This window comes from Carlito syrichta, unplaced genomic scaffold (assembly GCF_000164805.1).
Source record: "Carlito syrichta isolate Samal-C Ts95f unplaced genomic scaffold, Tarsius_syrichta-2.0.1 Scaffold303140, whole genome shotgun sequence".
Taxonomy (NCBI): Eukaryota; Metazoa; Chordata; class Mammalia; order Primates; family Tarsiidae; genus Carlito; species Carlito syrichta.
The window spans coordinates 236,629-239,693 of NW_007247236.1; positions in this window are offsets into that span (position 1 = coordinate 236,629).

A 3,065-nucleotide genomic window follows, 5' to 3' on the forward strand; every position below is an offset into this window, starting at 1 on the left:
GTTGTTTGTTTTATTAATGATGGGGCATTCTTACTAGGGTTAGGTGGTATCTCAATGTGGTTTTGATCTGCATTTCTCTGATGATGAGTGAGACTGAGCATTTTATCATGTGTCTGTTGGCTGCCCGTATATCTTCTTTTGAGAAGAGGATTTCAATCCTTTTCTTATAGTAATATGGTAGTTGTTCAAGGTCCACTTATGAGTGACACCATGTGATACTCAGTTCTTTATTCCAGAAAGACATTTTACGGCACATTTTCTCACATATTCACAGGAGTTAATCCTCTTCTAAGGATGAGAATGCAAGAGAAGAGGAATTGGTGAGTTTAGAGGAAACGAAAATATATTCCGAGGTAAATGAATCAAAGTTGGAGATCTAGCCACTGAGGAGAGAATATTCATCACAAGACATTGTGAATCTAAGAAAGAAAATGTAAGGGGCTAAATACTATGACACTTGAGGGAAAGTGAATGTCTTTTTACTTTGGAAAAACAGCTTTCCACCTTTTGGGGATCTGTGCAAACAAGACTTAGATGAGTCACTCCTCACTATGAGAGGGAGATTAAACTACTTCACCTGATTCAAAATGAAAATATAAAGGATCCTGTAGTTGATTTCTAACATTATTATTTTTAAAAAGCTACTATAGGGTCTGGTTAAGTGTATAAACTCGGAAGTCATATATGGACTTATGACCTGGCTCAGTCATTTAAGACATGTAGTTGAGAATTATCTTTATTATTATGAGGGCAATATTGCCTACCTTATAAATATATTGTGAGAGAAATATGACATGATATGTGCAAAGTGAAGGGCACATGCCAAATCCTCTAAAAATAATAAATTTAAGGGAAAGGAAAGGATGACTTCAATGCAAAAGCAAGTAGTGGAGGTAAGGCAAAATTGTAAACTACCTGGTTGAATGTTGGAGACATGTCCCAACATGAACACAGAACCTCTAAGAAAAGACTGAGAAGTTGATTGGTTCTAGACATCCAAGAATACTTCTGCTGATTATTAACTGACCACCGAATAAAGGAAAAGAGATTTGAGTGTCCAAACATGACAAAGATACAGAACTTACAGAGTTAGTTTAGAAAAGCTGCAGCTCTATTCACAGTAACAAAAACATGGAACCAACCATGTTATTATTCTATCGAAGCTGGACTGTACTAGATAAATAAAATGTGGTACATATACACAATGGAATATTATGCAGCCATAAAGAAGGACAAATATATGGACTTCACAGCAACTTGGATGGATTTGGAGTCAATCATACTCAGTGATCTATCACAGAAACAAAGAACAGAGTACCATATATTCTCACTCATAAGTGGGCCTTGAACAATTATAACACTATAAGAAAGTGTTTGGTAGTAATGGGAAACTGTCAAAAGAGAGGGGGTGGGATTGGCAGTTGAGGGAAACTGCTAGGGGAAGGAGGGGCAAACCTCATCAACAAGGGTACCTGCATAATCAGTGTTTGTATACCTAACCCTGAATTGTACCCCATATCTTTATAATAAAAAAAATAATAAAAGAAAAAAAAAGAAAAGTCATTAAAGAAACTACAACAACCAGCAGCAACAACAAATTCAACAAACTGCCATAGTTTGCTACATAAAATATTGTTTTCAGTAGAAAAATATGAAACATGCAAAGACGGGAAAAAGTAAGGACAATACACAGAAACAAAAATAGTCGATATAAACTATCCCTGAGGAACCCCAGACATTGAACTTAACTACATAGACTTTAAAGTCAATCTAAATATGCTTGTCAGAAATTAGGATGCCGATTGTGATTCCCAGGAAACCACTAAGAAATTAAATAAACACCAACCCTCAAGCTCTTAAACACAGAATCCCTAAGTTCCCAGTTCATTCTAGCAGGCTAATATAACCTGATAACAAAGCCCAACAAAGACATTGCAAGAAAAATAAAACTATGGACCAATATACATAACAAATATAGAAACAAAAAAATACTCACCAAAATTTTGCCAAATTCAGTATCATATAAAAAGCAGTATACAATATGACCAAGTAGGATTTATCCCAAGACTGTAAAATTACTTAGATATATATAAGAAAATCAATCTCTGTAAGACATCATAACACAATGATTATTTCAATAGACTCAGAAAAAAGCACTAGACAAAACCCACTTTTATGATAAAGGCACTCAACAAATGGGAATATTCTTAACCTGATAAAAGACATCTATGAATAATGCACAACTAGAATCATACTTAATGTTGAAGAACAGAATGCTATCTCTCTAAGATCAGATATAAGACAAAGATGAATTTTCTATATATAAGATTATGTCATCTACAAATAAAATTGAACTTATTCCTTTCCAATCTGGATGTTATTATTTTATTTTCTTGCCAAATTGCCTTTTCTAGAGTTTCCAGTACAATATAGAATATTGGTAATATTGTATTTCTATGCACTAACAATGTACAATAAAAGAATAAAAATAAGAAACAATTACACTTAAGAGAACATCAAAGTTAATAAAATACTTAGAAAGAAATTTAACAAAAAAGTGCAAGGCTTGGATACTGAAATCTATTTTAAAAATCATTGAAATAAATGTAAAAAGAAGCAAATAAATGGAAAGATATTTCCTGTTCATGAATTAAAAGACTCAAAACTATTAAAAGGTAATTACTCTCTAAACTTATCTACAAATTCAGTGCAATCATTATCAAAGTCCTAGATGGCTTTTCTCAAGAAATTGATGAGCTGCTCTTAAAATTTATGTAAAATTCAAGGGACTCCAAATAGCCCAAACTATATGTTAAAAATAATAATAATAACAAAAGCCGGGCTCAGTGGCTCAGCTTGTAATCCTGCGCCTTTGGGAGGCTGAGGTGAGTGAATTGCCTGAGCCCGCGGGTTCGAGACCTGCCTGGGCAGCAAGACCTCATCTCTACAATAAATCAAAAAATCAGCCGGGCGTGGTAGCGCGCGCCTGTAGTTCCAGCTACTTGGAAGACTGAGGCAGAAGGATCGCCGGAGCCCAGCAGGTCGAGGCTGCGGTGGCCGGGGGC